This window comes from Clarias gariepinus, chromosome 27, assembly GCF_024256425.1.
Source record: "Clarias gariepinus isolate MV-2021 ecotype Netherlands chromosome 27, CGAR_prim_01v2, whole genome shotgun sequence".
NCBI classification, from domain to species: Eukaryota; Metazoa; Chordata; class Actinopteri; order Siluriformes; family Clariidae; genus Clarias; species Clarias gariepinus.
In genome coordinates this window covers 16,959,910-16,978,652 of record NC_071126.1, presented here as the reverse complement: position 1 = coordinate 16,978,652, position 18,743 = coordinate 16,959,910, and positions in this window count along the sequence as shown.

The window sequence follows — 18,743 nt, the reverse complement described above, 5'->3', positions numbered from 1 at the left end:
TATGTTAATAAACATGTTTATTAACAAACAATAACATGGTTTAGCTGCTGTGGGAGGATCCGGATTGTTCCGGATATCAGTTACGTCACAAAAACAGTAAGCAAGTAACAAAGTACAAATATTGTATTACTGTTTTAAGGTTTTTTTTTGTATACAGTATCTGTTTCTTACTTGAGTAGTTTCCATATTCTGTATGTGATACTTTTTACTTTTACTCCCTACATTTAAAACACAGACCTATTAATTTTCCATTGGCGATAACACTGAAGTGCATTGATTATTTATAGGCTATATATATATATATATATATATATATATATATATATGAACATAGATTAAACGAGAGGTAGATTGGTTAGTAAACCAAAATGATTGACGGTTCCCTGGGCAGCAACCCCGCCCACTTGGTCCTTTTTCAAGCATCCCATATGGAACACTTGTTAAGGTAAGATTAGAAGCTGTTTAGCTAACTAGCTAACATACTGAGCAAAAGAGTTGTGAACTCATGAGTTTGGTATTAATTTTTAACAGGCTTATGAATTCTTGTCATTTTCTTTAAGCATATTCTTTCTGTATGCTTGCAGTATGCCCAACGTTAATTGCGTAGATGACTGTCAAAATACAGGGTGGGGATGATTGGAACTAGCAAGTTATGAAATATGCTAACAACGCTGCTCGGACCTTTTTTAATTAATGTCGTGGCATCATATTTAGTGCCGCAATTTCATTAGTATCAGTAACTTATTAATCTCTGTTGTATTTTTTTTATCATTTCTTGTTGTATTTTTTTATATTATTATTTTAAGGCATACTGCAAACCACTACAGCACTGACTATTACAGGCTGAATCCTTTATTTCTTTTTATTTATTATAAGATAATCAAAATTCTTGTTAGCATCTGAATTCACAGCTGCCTTGAAATGAAACTACAATCACGGCAGAGTGGCAGCTTGCACTGTTGTATGGTTGTCTCTTCTTTATCTATAAAACCCATTAATACTGGAAGTTATTCAACATCCTACTGTAGATGTAATGTTCTTTGTTCGACCATGTCTAAATAAAAAGATAAAAAATGATTAGCTTAACTTAAACATTTCTTTCTTTCTTTAATCCTTTCATGAACTTGTAAGGCACCTAAACAAATCATATGAATTGTACATTTATTATTTAAAACTAGCATCATTGGCAGGAAAAGAGTTTGTAGAAATAATTAAAAGGTTAAACCTAAAAAACAATCAGATGATATTGTAATCAGTGATATTATGATTTCAAGGTTAAAGCCCGTACATGTCCGCATGTCTTTCTGTACGGCAGAACTGTCTGTCTAACTTACGTATTAATGCAAAGAAATCAAATATATACGGTTGAGTATCTTACGCCTTGTTTACTACTACAGCTATAAACAGCATCAACTTTAATTGTGTTTAAAATACTGTTTCATTAACACAGTCAGATAGATATAAAGAAAAATCTGTTACTTTGTGGAGTACTTGCACTTTTGTTCCAAAGTATGTTTAAGAGCATATACTATACTTACTGTAGTAGACGTCCCTGAGTAGAAATTTGTAGTGGTACTTCTACTAGTAGTGGAATACATTTTTAGACAAGTATTTGTATTTTTAATTGAGTATTGAGTTTGTGTACTTCTGCCACCTCTGGACACAGGGTACAATATTAATCCATTTAACAATTTTAAATGGTAAGCACTGTCTTCATCGAGGATTGGGGGATTGCAACTGTCCTCTGATCTTTAAGCGTAGAGATTGCATGTTTTTGGTGGGTTTAACGCAGGTAAACAGGAAAAGAAGACCAAAGACATTGTTGGTTCCAAATTGGCTAAAGGTATGAAATTTAATGTTTTGATTATATTCTCAAACGTAAAAAAAATAAAAAATAATTAACATTGAAAATAATTATAATTTGTTATTTTATGCAACAGAATTGATATATAGCAATCAATATTTAGAAGTACTTTATTCTTCAAAGCCTGTTGGAGTCGGCTGTGCATAGAGACATCTGTCATATTCCATCTATCATGTTCTTATTCAATCCATGCCTGCTTGATTGCTTCCTGAAGATCATGTATAGAAGATGGTTTCTTGACTGCCTTCAACATCGTACAAGAGTTTTCTATTAGGCTTAGTTCTGGAGATGACCCAGGCCATGGCTGAAAATCCATTGTCACATAGCCAGTTTGTCACTGGTCTTTCAGGTAATTGGATGGATGGATGTGTGGATGGATGGATGGATGGATGGATGGATGGATGGATGGATGGATAAACATCACTCAACACAAGCTCCATTAGCAATGTCTATCTATATAAATGGTGTTGCATGTACTTGCTAACTTCTCACAGAGAAATAAAATACAGTATCAACCAACAACTAAGCACCACAATCACGTCAATAATTGCATCACAATTGTTTCCTTCTAAAGATATTAAATATATTTCAGTGTGGAGCTTCCCTTTAATGATGTAACACAGTAAAAACTATTAGCAAGAATAATCTCTATATCACAGGATGTGTCTTGTTTTTTTTCTCAAATGTTAATGCATGATGTAGAACATTTAAGTTTCCCGAGTCTCTCGCTCAGAGTACCACAGTAAGGGCCAAAAAGCAACACCAACACAGATGTTTATTCCAAATAACTGTCACCAGTTCAGAAGTTCCACTTTTCAGCTTGCAAAGAAGGCTTGTGAAGAGAGCTGAGCTTCCAGTGCCGCAGCAGCCAAAGTCACAGGGGCAGAAATAGTACGAGGGATTAGAGAGCGAAGGACAGCCCTGACTATTCACGCTTGGCACACGCTAGACAGCCACCGGTACAAGTGAGGGTTTTTTTTTTTTTCTAATGCATTCCATTTAACTTTAATTACTCAAATCTCTGTGAGGGCACACAGGAAGAAAGGCTCTGCGTTTTGCGCGGAACAGATTACCCCACTGGCCTGCCAAGTCGGCGCATAGCTGCATCATAAGATAGAATTCAAATTCAAATGTGGGGCTAAAGAAAGTGCAGCTGTCACCCCTCTGGCCTGCGAAGACCCCAGTGGATCAAAGATGAGCTGTCCTCCGTCTCTGCCTGCACAAAAATGATCAGTTCTGCCTGTGCCAGGGTCTCATCTCATGCCGCTTCCCCCCATGAGGTTCATAATCCTTCACTCCTTGCCACATGGTGACAACCTGAATAAAGGCATTAACCTCAAAAAATAATTACCAATTAGAGCTGAGAGGATGAACGGCGTCAGGTAGCTGGCTGAGAAACAAGAGCGTTAGGTCTACTGTTCCGAGTTCTATAGATTCATACGTATGGCAGCATGGGTTCTTGTGTCACATCAAACCAGCATGATCTAACAGGTTAGGTTTAGGATAAGGGCTGGGTTTTTAATTGTTCTGGTTTTTCTAGTATGTAAAAACAGTCACCTTTGCCACAGGGCTTTGAGGATGGCTCACCTATTACCGGTATTGTCAGGTGTCCATAAACCTTTGGGCATATTGTGTATTTTGCAGACTTTTGCATTATTTCAATCCTACAGGACCTATTGACAAAGTCTAGAACCAGGCATTTTTTCACTTTCATGGATGTGGGAATGCATGGTCAGGAGTGTGCAGGTGTTTATAACAGCTAAGGGGGTCTACATCTGGAATGAATGCTCAGAAAGCACAGGTGAGTGTTATGATTAGGTGTGTATTAGGTATGTTTAGTCCAGTGGTATGTAGATTAGAACACGGCCAAAGGAACCGCTTCCATCGAGGTCCCACATGGTCCCGCAACAGCGGATCAGCCAATCCACATACAACTTGGCACAGGGTTTTATGCCGGATGCCCTTCCTGATGCAACCCTCCCATTTTATTTAGACTTGGGACCAGCACTGCTTTCAGTGGCCGAATTGAACCAAGGGTTTTCACATGGCAGGCGAACCTACAGTACCACTAAGCCACCAATGCCCTTAGCTACCAAATATCCTGCTAGGAATTTAAATGGTCTATAACTGATAAATCCCGAATCAATTAGCAATTTCTCCCAGTGCTATCATGGTAATATCAATTACCGTTAAACTTCTATATGGGTAGGTTAATATCGCTAACACAGAACCGACTACAAATCCTCTACCCAATGGTCAACCATTTGAACGAAGGTCATTATTCAGGATGATGTGTAAGGGCCCTTAACTATAGAAACTTCAAAAGTCTTAAAAAAAAAAAAAAAAATCCTGTTTGCAGTCTCAGAGTTGGGTATGTGTGTGTACACAGAACGACACTGTTTACCTTAAGCTAAACAGACTATTATGCCGCCAGACCCAAGCAGCTAATCCCACCATCCTGCACCACAGAATCCAGGTAAAGTGGTCTTAAATCCACAGCCGCTTATTCTGCGCTTCTCGCTGGCCCTGCGTTCTGTTAAGCCTCAACTATCAGTCCAAGAAAGGATCAGAGTCCCAGATCCGCTTGGAAAGAGCAGACTGGCAAAGGACCAGTTGTTTGACAAGTTAATCTCGTCTAAACTGAGGAAGGAGTGAACTGACATGTGACTCACGGCAGCACTCCCACAGACAGTCTGAGATTTCTCCCTGTGCACACAGCAGGCTTGGACAAGGACGGCGGGGCAGAGCTTCAACTAAAGACTCTCAGGAATATTATTTTCAGCCAAGCTGAACTGATGACTGGGGAGTAGAGTTAATACAAGACTTAATAACATTTAATGGTCTGATAATCATGCAGCAAAGATCTACATGCATATGGTTAGCGATATACTGTACACGGAAGGTATTAGGAGAGCTACAGAATCATAACTTATCATAGTGTGGTCAAAAGTGGAATTTTCCGCAAGTGTGGTCCATCTAGCCCAGACATGCTTTGTGTCTGAGGTTTGCTTCTTGAGTTTTTAGTTATGCACAAGAGCAAGAAAGTACAGGAAGCTAATGGGTTACGGGTTAACTCCAAGCAAATGGCACGGTGTGTCTCAAACAGACTTGTTTACTGTATGTGGTTTATACCCCAGTGTGGCATTGTTATCTATTAAAATCAATAAAACAAAAAGTTTGCAGATTTGAAATGGTACTAGCAGCAATCTTGAAACAGAATCATTTTATCCCCCTCTGTACCATATCAGAGTTTTGGTATCACTCAGGCTTTGGTAGGGGCGGTGACCTAGAATTGTATTTATTTATTAACATTTTACTATAATGAACTACCAATCCCACGTTTTGATAAACCTTCTAATTTCATGATCCTCTTCTGATTTTTATTTCTTTTCTACACTGTAAAACAATGCTGCAGCCTTTTGAAATATGCAATAACCTCCTTTGAACATATTGAGATGTTCTGCTCTGTAAAGCCTTCATAACGGCTCTAATATGAGGTGCTGTTTGTTAATTGGTTTAAAAGTTTTGGTCTAGTTTTCCGGGGATGGTTTTCATGAGAGCCAGTTTTCATCATGGTGCTTGATGGGTTTTTTTAATACCTCTGACAATACTGTTCTTGGAAGAACTTGGAAGAATAGCTGAGGTTTGTGTCTTGACAAGAACAGTTAGTTGTCATTTTGTTGTTACATTATTACCTAATACTATATCTGTTTTTTTCTTTCCATTCATTTATTTTAAATACATCTTATCCTGAACAGGGTCGTGGAGGGGCCTGGATCCTAACCCAGAAGACTTTGGGACAGGGTGCCAATCCATTGCAGATGTGTTATTACATAGTTTTGAAATCCCCAGTACTATTCTAGGATGTAGAAAATCAATCAAAAAAGCTTTTGCCTTGTACTGGATAGTCAAAAAACATTCTTAGTGCTTATCACCTCCAGGGTTGAGGGTTCAAATCTCACCTCTGGTGCGTGCATGTGCATGTTTCCAGGTATTCCAGGTTTTTTCCTCGCAGTCTAAAGACATGCAATGCAGGCTGGTTGTTGTTTCCAAATTGCCTGTAGTGTGTGTGTGTGTGTGTGTGTGTATGTGTGTGTTTGTGCCCTGCAATGGTTGGCACCCCATCCAGGGTGTACCCCCCTAGTTTCCTGGGATAGGCTCCAGACCCCCCGCAACCCCACACAGGATAAGACAATACACGGATAGTCAAAATATTCACTCTATAAATGTTACTAATTATCCAAATGAAGTGTTTTGACACTCATGTGACAGTCAAACTATTAAACTAGCTTTTAATGGCAATTAAACAAACAGCTTGTTTGTCGCACTAATATTTAATTCCAATTTATTTTAACAGTGAACATCATCATGAAGCGGCTTTATGGGAATTAAAATTCTGGACATGAATTGAAAAATCCATACGTTTTTAGGATTGTCACTCAAGCAAGCCAGAGGCGATGGCGGTAAAGGGAAAACTCCCTGAGACGACATGAGGAAGCAACTTTAAGAGGAACCGGACTCGAAAGGAAACTCAACCACATTTGGGTGATGATAACATTGATCATATTATTTATTCATATTACTATTTTATTTTTGGCAATCGTAGATGTTTTTCCATAACATTGACTTAATATTGGAAAGTACTGCATTTTGAGCTGCATTTTAAAAGTTTATGCCTTATTTGCTACAATATGTTAATGTCGTGGTTTCAATGGAAAAACTAAAAAAGGAAACTTCAGGCAGCTTGGCTGAACTAAACTTGGCTGGCAAATGTCACACTTCAAAAAAAAAAGAAGAAAACGAAAAAAAAGTTGATAAAGAGTGTACTTTTCTGCTCATTTCCTGCTGAAGATCATTGTTATGTGCAGTCAGACTGAGCATTCACAACCAGCTTAATTTGCTATCACACAGCTCGCATATATTCACTTTATGCTTGGGCAATAACAACTTGTGAACATGATCTCATCGTTTTTGAGAAATATCACAGTCTGTGATGATAGCACTGTGTTTCCAGTGAAGCTAATTTCTACAACAGTCATAAATAAAACTTGGACATCCAAATGAATTTGTCTGATCTTTCATATTTATGGGGATTGTACACCAGCAGCTATAATAATGCTTCCATAGTGAGTAATTCCCAGAGAGAATAAACCATTTTTAAAAACATTTGACTGTTTAATCTTCATGCCACAGTGTTCGGTGTTCACCGTGATGTGACAATGATGCGTCTTCTATTGGTCTGAGTCTCACAGTTTAACAGTGAAGTCACTGTAGATAGAAAATGATTTATTAATTTGAGAGTAATAATTCTATCTAATTATTCGCATCCAGTGTTCCTGGAAATGGCTCCATATTGGTATCCATATATTCACTTAATGATAATAAATTAATTAATTAATTCTAGCTAGCTCTCCATGGACTGGTGGAAGCTCCACAGTCCAATAATGACCCACAAAATTGGTTACCTCTTATCCTATCAAACTTATTTGGGGACAAGCTTCAAAATTAGCTATCTGGATTTCCGGCTTCTTATAATAAAGAGTCGCATGGAGGCGTAGTGGTTAGCGCAGTCGTGTTGCACCTCCAGGGTTTGATTTCCCTCCTTCAGATCTTTGTTTGCGTGTTGGAGGGTTTCGTCCGAGGTTCCTCCCACATGCAGGTTAAAAAAAAAGGTTTGCCATTTCCAAATTCCCCGTTGCTTGTGTGCCCTGCAGTGGCCTACCATGACCCTGTACATGTATAGAAAATGAGTGAGAGTGAGTAATGATAAAAAATTTAAAAAAAAATCCCACTTCCACTCTGTGACACAAAAACACATAAGTTAAATATTGTCACCGAAAAAAGTTGTCAGCATCCCAAATTTCAAATGATATGAAATTGGTGGGTGGGCATGACTCTATTTCACGTGATCAGACTGTCAGAACAGACCTCCCTGGTTGGCTTGGGCAAAATGTTATGCTAATGTGTGGTTCTTTATTCCAGTCATTGCCACCGTGTGCTCTGAAAAGCTTTGTGGTTCTACCGCTGTAACATACCTGACTCATATCAGCTAATTACGTGTTCTCTGGATTGAACGCTGATCTCATTTCCAGCACCAAATCAGTGCAACTTCAGCTGGCATTTTATTTTGAACTGTGAGCATGTCAGCAAAATTTTGAACCCCGACTTAAACTTTCCCATAACCAACTGCCCTGAAGAGAAGCACACAAGTCGCTTCAGTAGCTCGGCACGGCTCTTAAAGGTATTATCGGGGAAACGTGAAAAACACCTTGCCCTTAGCAATCTCAATTATTTAAATACGCTTCAATTATTAGCTCGTGTACTTGGAGGCGTCTGGTCATTGAGCAGATGATCTATGGCCGTTAATTTATATTAATTTGTATTCTCTTTCTTTTGACCCTTTTTTCCTTACACGCACGCACACACACTCATAAAACAAAACAGGAAGTAAAAAATGAATCATTATGCGATCTTAGCTGACTTATGCCAGGTGCTCTTTATTACTTTTTCCAACTTGACTGACACCTTTGGAGATGAACCCAAAGCTCATCACACTAACTTTAAAACTGCTCTGTGGCCAGAGGGAATAGTGTTGAGTGATTTTTTTATTTTTTATTTTTTTTAAATAATGGCGGAGTATTAAGGGTTTGCCAGTGGCCTGAAGCAAACGGTTAGGTAACCTTGTCCTTTATAACACCCTTGAATACGACGACACATTATGCAAATGCTTGGCTTGTCGTGGATGTTTAGGCAAATTGTGTTCGGTCAAATTTGTTAACACATTTTTTTAGTCAAATTTTTAGATGACATGGTGCTTAAGTTAACATTGTTAACCCGCTGTTTAGTTACATTTCAAGCCCTGGTTTAGATAACTTTAATCGTCTAGGTGTGTATTTAAACATGTTTTTTCAAGCCTTGATGTTTAGTTAATCTTGCATTTGTTAACATTGTGTTTGGATAAATGTCCTAATCTTACATTCAATTACATTTCTTAATGTCACATTTAGTCCAATTATCAATCGTTCAATCCTTATCCATAGCTACTTACATTTTTTATCTCTTTATACATCCGAGCAGTTGACTGTTAAGGGCCTCGCTCAAGGGCCCAACTGGGTGGTTCAGGGGTGTGAACCTGTGACCTTTTGAACCATAGTCCAACGCCTTAACCACTGAGCTACCTACTCCAAAGCAAGATTACTATTTTCGCCCCGATCTTTGACTTCTTTCGATAAATATAACACATCTAAGTAAAAATCATTTTAAATTCTAACACATTAGTTCAGCATGTGCTCACATGATCATAAAGTTTGTGCTGCTGGTGTTAACCACTGTTTTTTATTTTCTGTGCAAACTCTAAGAATTGGTTAAAAGTTGGGTATGTTTTCAATAAATCCTTCAGGCAGATGAAAAACAGACAACCATATTGAAGCCCCACTCTAAATAGACATCTAAATGTGAGAATTCAAGCTAGTTAATCAGGCTGGCGAGCGACATTACGTGCAAACATTACTCACATCTAAATAAGCTCGAGTTGTACAGTAGCACCGAGCAATATCAGTCAACACAATTCTCATTCTGATACATCTCGGTGAACCAATATCTCCTCTTAACATGCTGAATCTTATATAATCGCTTTCTGCAAGGGTTATATCTGGAAGAAAAAAATGACAACACTGTCAGTGTTCTATATGGGACTTATAAGCACAGAGATGGGTTTTTTTTTTTCTTTGTTCTTTTTTTTTAAGATTTAAGAGGTCAGGGGATTTTTATTCACCACCCCTCATTTCTTTATATTTTGCTTTCAAAGAGTACAACATTGTTAATGCCTTTTTGATGTTTTTTTTTTTTATGTTTAGCCACAGAGTGACCTATGATTCATTCATGCAAAAGAAAAAAAAATCTAACTTAAGGCAGGAACCAGTGAGAAACAAGTGCAGATGATGACAGATGATCAGGCCAGTGATTAGTGATGCTGAATGCTGAGGGATTGGAACAGACGAGAGGGGAAATGAAGTCGCTGCTAAACAAGTTTACAGTTTTAAAATGGTAGCTTTAGACACTTTGCACTTTTTTTTCCCTATTAATTTAATGTAATTTCTGATAATATAAAGAAATAAGAGGTGGCTCAGGATTTTGAGCTCTTGTGTGTTAATAATCAGCTTATTATTAAAGGTGTCGTGGTGGTGCTGTGTGAAGCAGACGCACCTCACAGCTCCTGGGTCTTTGGGCTCAGGTTACTTCCTGCGTTCTCACAATGAGTGTAGGGATTTTTATATCGGGTAGGTGAAGAGCTATATACTCTTAATTTGACCCCAACTGTGAATGTGTGTGTGTGTGTGTGTGTGTGTGTGTGTGTGTGTGTGTGTGTGTGTGTGTGTGTGTGTGTGTGCATGGTGCCTTGTGTTGGACACTCATGATAAGGTTTGCACCTATGAAGAAAATCCGTGAACAAATTAATTAATTATTTATTTATAAAACATAAATAAATAAAAGATTTCTATATATAAATTTTGGGTCTGTTTACAGTATTACAAAATAAATCTGTGTATATATCTAGTGATAATACGAAGAATCGTGCTACAGTCCTTTATCACACTACTCATGTAGAAGGTTCATGATCAATGATCGCGTCATGGTGTCTTGATGTCTTTCATGTCTTATATAAAGTGATACACTGTATTCACCTGGCGGCTTCTTGTTATTCATTAATCTCTTCCTTGATTGAAGAGAGACATTTTGACATTGAAGTTGTGCTGCACGAACACAAAGCGGAATAACTTTGACGAAAACAACATCCACGCTCGCATTGAGAAGAATCACATACGTGGAGGCACTTGAGCATATAGACATTTTTTTTTTATTCTTTGATGTGCACTTGAACTCTTAAATGAGACAGAGACCTTCCCTGAATATCCACACTTGACTTTCCTCTAGAGTTAATTGATTTCAGTCATCTGCCTGTCTGTCATCGTTATACTGAAGCACAGTGAGAAAAGCAAGTGGATATTAGGCATTCAGCTTAAAGGTAATGAACATTATTTAAATTAATTACCTCGTGAAGGGCAAACACCTTTTCAATAATAAACCTTCGTATGGGGCCATGCATGGCGTGAATGAGGCCATGTAGATGCACTTCAATAGCTTGTTCACTGGAAGGCCATTCGCTGCGTTGCATTCCTCGCATCTTTGAAATCAAAACGAACGTCCTAGACCACCACATCACGCGCACGTATGGACTGTATGGATCGTTTGTTTTTCTCAACCCCTTTATCAAATGCCATTCAATTACGAAACAAAGAGCGAAATGTAGAAATGCAGCTCTTACCTTGCCAGTAGGAAGAATGGAAAATTTTTTTAGTCGGCGCTCATCAAAAAGGCCATGGGGGGGTGGGGGGGGGGGGGGGCTGTGGAAGGGGGGGGGGGAATAAACAGATTGGAGAAGCAATTGACATTTCCCTAAAGCATGCAAGGGCTTATTTGCATCAGTTCACTGGCTCATGTTTTATTTATCTGTGATCACAACCGATCGTGAGGGAAATTCATCAATAGGGATGGCACCAGGGAGGCTGCAGTTTGTGCCATGTTCACAAACCACCCCCCTACGTGTGCCCCCTAAACCCCCCCCATCTCGCCCCTGCACCTTTACACCCAGCGCTGAGGTGACGGATTTCTCCATCGCAGCCATGCTTGGAGGAGCTCCATATGGCCAGGATCAAAGGTGTAGTTCAGTGCACGGTTCTGCTTGGTTGCCAGCCACCGCCATTAATTAGAAAACAAGATCAGAGGCGGTATTAAAATCCAATTAAGCTGGTATGAACAGATTGCCAAGTGATGTTCACTAATGTATTACTGAGCACCATGCAAATTTCAGCGCCCGTGTTTGGTTTGGTGTGTGTGTGTGTGTGTATGTGTGTGTGTGCATGCGTATGTGTGTGCATTGCTTGTGGTCGTGCTTGTCTTTATCCCCCACGCTACTTTCCGGGCGCCCGTTGAAAATCATTCAAATTGCCTGAGTGATCACACTTGGCCGGCGCGCCGTTACCTGGAGGGTGCCGAAGCCCTAAACAGCGCGGGCAGTTTCTGCCAAGCAGCACACTGTCACGGGTTTATGTAAACTACAGCCTCCATGTGCTATAGAGAAGCTTAATTCGCGATGATGGGATCATTCAAACAACCTGAGCAAAGTGATCACGTTAAATCAGGCTAATGACGCCGATTCCCTTGGACGCAGGACATCTGAACCGGGGGAGGATAAGTGGCTCCAGCTGGTGGTCCACGACCAAACACCGCAGCCCAGATGAAGGCTTCACGGGAGGAAAAATATCAAGCTACATAATACCAAGCTAATGAGTGTCAGGAAAGAGACCTCGAGTGTCAGGAAATTGCCCCGGTCCAGAAGACATGGCAACAAACACAAGTGATTAATTGGATTTTCGGAATAGAGGAATGCAGAAAAGAAGAACTATTTTCTCTTTCAGACCATTTAAAAGGGGTCAATGATAAGACAGACTGCTCAGGAGGATTAACAATTTAGCATCCGAAATTCTTAAAATACTCCACGATAGGAAAATGTAAATCTAGCCAGCATTGGAACGGTGCATTTCATTGTCTTCATACCGTATAAGCCATGGTGGGTTTTTTTTTTCCACATTACATTTTAATGCATATTCACAAAATACAATTTCTAGACGAATAAGTTGAAAGAGAGGTGAAACACACAAAGGCATGCTATTATAGGATTACCATTGGATGATGTAAAGTACAGTCATCCCAGTTTACGCCCTCATCAACATATTTCCTTTTTTATAATATATATTGTAAAAGAAAATTTGGGGCCAGGTGTAGCTCAGTGGTTAAGGCATTGGACTACGGTTCGGAAGGTTTCAGGTTCGAACCCCACAACCTCAAAGTTGCCACTGTTGGGCCCTTGAGCGAGGCCCTTAACCCTCAACTGCTCAGATGTGTAATGAGATAAAATGTAAGTTGCTCTGGATAAGAGCGTCTGCCAAATGCGTAAATGTAAATGCTATCCATATATATTTGATGATTCAAAGCACAATTTGAATAACATAGCATTCATTTTAATTTATCAACACTGTCTGACACAAGAATGTATTGTCTCCTCTGTAGTGACAGAAAATGTCTTCGAGTGCTGTTAGTTCATTGTATGTCTAAAGAACCTCCCCAAAATGCTACATCATTTACCCAAGGAAGGAAATTTGCAGCTTATGAAAATCTAACTATTAAGCGGGAATCGTGTTGAGGTTTAATGAATCACTGAAAAATCATTACGCAATATGACTGGATGGAAAGGCGACTATATGACAGAACTCACCCGCTGAGCTCATGTCGGGGTTGAGGTCCATCCTAAAAGTATGTGATTTTTGGAAGCTACCAGCCAGATGTGCTTTAATAACTCAGGGTCACCATGATAGTCATGGTACACTTCCATAACAGAACATTATCTGACAGGATGAGCATGCTGACCGTAAGCGTAGGGGGAAAAAAGTGCAGTTTTGAGATCTGAATGTCCGTGACAGTGACCTGTTCTTCCGCTCCGAAGCCACAAAGGTCTCCGCAACAGACAAAGAAAGGCACGTCTCAACTCTTTGTATGAGTCATTGAAAAAATCCTTCAGCTTCCATCTAACTCATCTAACAAATTCACTCGAAATGAAAGTTGAACCTTTCCAAAAATAAGTTAAAGTCTGTTTTTAACTTATTAAAGAACGGGCTTCTAAATTCATTATGTATCAGACAAACTAGTTCCTATCTTTTTAACATAAAGACACTCGTTTTTTAAATCAAAGAGACACTTACAGGTACTTAGTGTCAGAAATGGAGCTCAATAGACAAACACACTCATTCGTCATACCAACCTTGTGAGGACTTTTTACTGAAAAAAAATATATAAATACAGCTATCTAATGCCATACTTATACCCAAATATAACCCTAAGCTTAGAAGGTAAATATGCATTTTTTTATAATGAAAAAATTTAAATAAAAGCTTAACTTTCTGAAAAACAAATACACACACACAAAACAAATGCAGTTTACATTGTGAGGACCCACAATAGTTTTAGCAGAAATTCTAGCCCTTGATGGCACATTTGACTCCCACCAAAATATAAAACACACACACATACACACATACACCCACCCACCCACCCACACACACACATTTGTCATACCATCCTAATGAGGACCTTTTATTGAAAAAATATATCAATGCAACCAACTAATGCTATATGTATATCTAAATCTAACCTTTTTTTTTTTTTTATTTAGATTATAAAAAAATTGAAAAAACATAAATGCTGAAACAAACAAACAAACATATATACACAAAACAAATGCAGTTTACACTATGATGTACACAGTCAAAGGTCCCCACAATGTCAAAGCAGAAATTCATTCTAGCCCTCGATGGCATATTAGACCCAACCAAGATATAAAACACACATGCACAGACACACACACACACACACACACACACACACACGCACTCCTCAGTTTGCCGAGGCACAGTGCCAAGACTTTTTCCAGTCTGTAACACGGAGGTCTTGAGTGCGATGTTCAGTCATCTTGACGTCGCTCGAACGTGATGCAAACAGAACGAACTGATGAAACAGATAATCTGCATGGACTTTAACTCGTCTGTGCTGAGTGATAAAGTTTTTTTTCTTTCTCCCCACACAGTGCAGAGCTCTGCCGAGTTGGTGTGTATAAACCGCTGCCAGGAGTGTGTGTCATCCTGATGGAGCGTTTGAGGGAGAGAAGCTCTGTCTTCACTTATCACTGTAACAAGCCCAGTGCTGAGCAAACATTTCTCGAGACGATGCTCCCCATAAACGTGCAGATATACGAGCCAGAGGAGCTAGTTATCCGCTAATAAGGACACCACTCGTGCTCATTCTCACACTCACACACACACACACACACACACACACTATCTATCTATCTATCTATTTATCTATCTATCTATTTGACAAACTGATAATAATAACTAATAGATATTTATAAATATTTTCTCAAAAAATTTTTGAACAACTTTCCTTTTTTTTATTCTGTAAAGTTTTTTTATTCTGTAAAGTAAAGAGACAATCACTATTGTTAAATGTATTTGAATTAAAGTCTATCTATCTATCTATCCATCCATCTATCTATCTATCTATCTATCTATCTATCTATCTATCTGTCTGTCGCTCAGGTTACATGTCTATGGATCTCTCCTTCCATCTACGTACAGTATCTATCTATCTGTCCATCCATCTTGTTTGCCCGTCCTATTACATATAACTGTCTCACTGGCAATCCCTTTACTTTTCTGTATATCTGTCTTTCTGTTTATCCACCTCTTTCTTTTTGTGTGCCTATTTGTACCCATCTATCTGACATACGCCGCTAACGTGTTAAACAGATTAAAGTCGAATTTTGCGCCTCGCATTTCATCGTTTGTCTTGATTTATGAGCGCTCTTCTCTCTCATGCTCTGGTTAGACCCAGTGTTTGTTGGATCTGTAACCCAACACTGAATACGCTACCTAATAAGTGGAAAAGTGTCAATTTGAAGGTTCTCGCTGTGCGTGTGTGTGTGTGTGTGTGTGTGCGTGTGCGTGATCAAGTGTCAAACCGCCTCAGTCACTTTGTGATCAGCTGTGAACATGAGAGAGCGATGACTCGGGGAGACGAGCGTCTAAGTGTGGCTGCGCAGTGAAAAGACGGACGGTGATGTGCTCTGTAATTAAGCCAGTCCATACTTGATGAAAGCAAATTCGACTGGCGGAGCCCGCCGTCTCGCAGCCAGTTTACTTTTACGACATAATTACGCTTCGAAATCAAATGAGAAGATTTAATATTTCTCTGGGACAAGAGCAGAGTCCAATATCAACAATTACAGCGACCCCCTCGAGGTAACAGCCCTGGCGGCTCAGAAAGATTCCTAATTTTACATCTGCTTCAGGGAGGTCTGGCTTTAAGAAGCCAAATGACTCCAGCTTGGAGATACTAGAGGTAATTATTCACGTTCTGGCTGCGGATTCGTTATATTCTTTTGTTGTTGTTGTTGTTTTTTTTTACTTTTGCTTTATCACAGAAACCGCACCGTGTTTTGATCTGAGAAGGCGGAGTGGTTCAGACAAAATCACATGTACTGTCTATATGTTTCCCTTTAGTTCATCCACCAAGACATGTTTGATGCTTCTTTAGCTTTGCACTACAGCTAGTTTTGCCTGGAAGTATCAGACATCTGACCAAAAATCTTTTCGAAGAAACGTTTGTTTAAATCTTCATACAGTCAATTGACAGCCAAAACACAGTATTGGTATGGCTTTATTTTTTTATGTTATACATATAATACAGAAAATTTTTAAATGCCAAAGAAGCTACTTCTGAAGTTTATGCAACATGGAAGGGACCAATCCTGCTTCACTAAAAATTACGTCGTTTTGGAGAGATGATTTTGAGAGATGTGCCCCAAAATGGACATTTTTCTCGCTTCAAACAATAATAGTTATCCATATTTCTGGATTAGTATTGATACTAACATTGGTTTAAGCTTCTTAAAGCATATGACCTGTAAAAATTGTTGCTTAAATAGTTTTTTTGGTAAAAGCTGAAAAAGTCCAAAATCTGTAGTGTCCGTAACCCTGTCAAATTCATGCAATATTTTAACAATTTTTTTTTTTTTTTAATAAAATAACCTTTTTACGTTTATGTCTTTTCATGTGAAATCTAAATTGGCCAAGTTTCATCTGAATGACAGTTAAGATCGTTGAAAGATTTGAATTTTTAAAAAATGTTCCGGACACTAAAACATAAAAGGGAATTAAATTGTATTTAGCAAATGTGTTTCTTTTTATCTGATAAAAATATAAATGTGTATGTATATTTACAAAAACATGAAGCATGGATTGGAAGATAAGAAGCATTAAGTGTTATGGAAAATGGTGTAATATGATCCTATCTAAAAAAAAAAAAAAATTCACCTAGTTGAGACACCTTTTGGCACCAATATCATGTTTTGGCCGTAAGCTGTTTTTGTTTTCTTAACTATTAAGTAAAATAATTATAAAAGTTGTCGTCCCCCCCCCCAAATGATTGGATAGTATGAGTATGCTTGGGGATGGGCCAATGATGTGGCCCCAGATTATTTTTCAGTTCATGCACATCATACTCCACATTTTTATCATGTATATATATATATATTTTTTTTACAACATACTTAATACTTAATTTTTTATTTGATCACATTTCATGTTGTATAAGTTCACTTGAACTAACTGGAACTTCCAGGAACTAACTTGCTGCAAAACAAGTTAGTTCTTGCGAACACGTATCGCATATTGTTATAGTAGCTATAAATAGTTGTTCCCTGACAAGCCTCTCTTTTTCTCCCTCGCTTGAAGTTCATAAGACAAAAAAAAAAAAAAGGCAGCTCGTTATGTTATAGAGAAACCGCAGAGCTCTCCGTCTTGACTTTCCTGTGGTGGGAGACTTTTTTCCTCTGAATAAAAAAAAAAAAAAAGTGGTGACATTGGAGTCTTCTTCTGTAAATGCAGAATAAACATACAACAGAAAATTTCTCCACATCGATAATTACTCACATTTCTAAACATGTTTATATTGAGTGTTTGCCAAGTTTCTGTGTAAGTAAATAGTTACTATAATAACTGTAACTTGCGAATGTAAATCTCTTATTATAATCCATGTGGTGCTACTGACAGCGCTGCTGTAATAAACAAATTAATCAACACCTTCTGACAATTTATTTATGCTTTAGAAAGGAAGGTTTTAAAGTTGCATTTTGAGCTCTTCAGGAGTTCATCGATGTAACAAAGGCACAATGAACCTTTTTTTTCCTTTGTCCTCTTCAGTCAGGGAGCATGCATTCCCTTCGCCTTACAGATATGTTCTGTGGCACCACAACGCCTTTGTTCCTCTGGGTCAGATCTCCTTGGAAAAAAAAAAAAAGATCCACATCGACCACACTCCTTTTCGTCTCTGCCCATTCATTTTTTTGTTTTGTTTTTGTTTTCCAAAACTGCTCTGTGCTCCGTCCACGTTCCCAGCCCTGTCCATATGGGTCGGATTTGCTCTGGTTGTCTGCTCCTCTGCCTTGGGGGTAAAGCCTGCTCGCTGGGTGCCATTTCCTTTCGCCTTGGTCAGGGAATAGAGATTTCTAACTGGATATAGACACACAGACACTGAGACCCGGTGGGGTTTGGCCCCTGCAATCCTATTTAAAAAATAAAAGATTCTGTGGTCAGTCTGTGTGGTCAAGGCCCCAACCACAGCCCCTGCTGACACCCTGTTCTCCGAGGCTGTGGCTTTACCAAAAGCCGTCATTTCCTAAAGTCTCCTTGTGTGTGACCCATTCACGTTCTAGACGTTTCGGCCGAGTAAATGACGGCCCATTTTCTTCCCGTGGCATCGGCCACACGGCACAAACGGGGACCTCCCATTACCCAGGCTTAAAAGGGACTTTAAATCACATGTCAGATGCGAACTATGACACTCCACTGTGTGGAGCGGTGGTCAAAACGGCCTAGCGATGCATCGGTGTGGCTGAGTCGCGTAATTAGAATGGGAAAATGGTGAGACCTCAAGGGAACGTGGTGCCATGAGAGAGACTTTGGGAATCTACTCTCTTTTAATCTTATTCAGAGTCTTGCTGGGAATGGGCTGTTTCAGGACTGAAGATGCATCCCAGATGTCCAGGGTCAGTCTAACCACATCCATGCCTAGCTCTTTGAGCAGACAGTCACGTCAACATCTAGCACCAGAAGACGTTTCAAGTTGCAGAGACTACGGTTTAATTGTTTGTTGGTACAAATACAGAAGGTCTCTCAGAAAAGGTCTGGCTAAGATACCTTACTGT